This window comes from Plasmopara halstedii (assembly GCF_900000015.1).
Source record: "Plasmopara halstedii genome assembly, contig: Scaffold_2956, whole genome shotgun sequence".
In the NCBI taxonomy this organism is placed as follows: Eukaryota; Oomycota; class Peronosporomycetes; order Peronosporales; family Peronosporaceae; genus Plasmopara; species Plasmopara halstedii.
The window spans coordinates 1,300,055-1,300,549 of NW_020189861.1; positions in this window are offsets into that span (position 1 = coordinate 1,300,055).

Below are 495 nucleotides of genomic sequence, written 5' to 3' on the forward strand. Positions count from 1 at the left end.
AGCGGCGGGTATAGTAGCCCTCATACCACTTGATTGCTGCTAAACTCCGCGCCGTTAACAAAGCGTACCTAACCAACCGCATATATGATCCGTCCTTCTCCTGTCAGCTAGTACAACAGCCCGCCCTTGCAACCACGAAATCACATAATGTGTATTGAGATGACCTCGATGAAGTGTATACATATCTTTGAGTCAATCAGAGGGCTGTATCCGAACACACTTTGTGGGTATGTTTTAATATGGATATATGTTATCAGACCTCAAATCAACCTACTCAAGTATCACAACCATAAATTAACTTGAAACAGTACCGACAAGCTCATAAAATTACTGACATATGATAAAATATATTACAATCTATTTTTGTTGAGAACATCACACAACTTACCTCAATATGATAAAATACTATCTGGCGGCAGTAATACTAGCCCTCAGACCACTTGGTTGCTGCTAAACTCCGCGCCGTTAACAAAGTGTACCTAATCAACCACATAT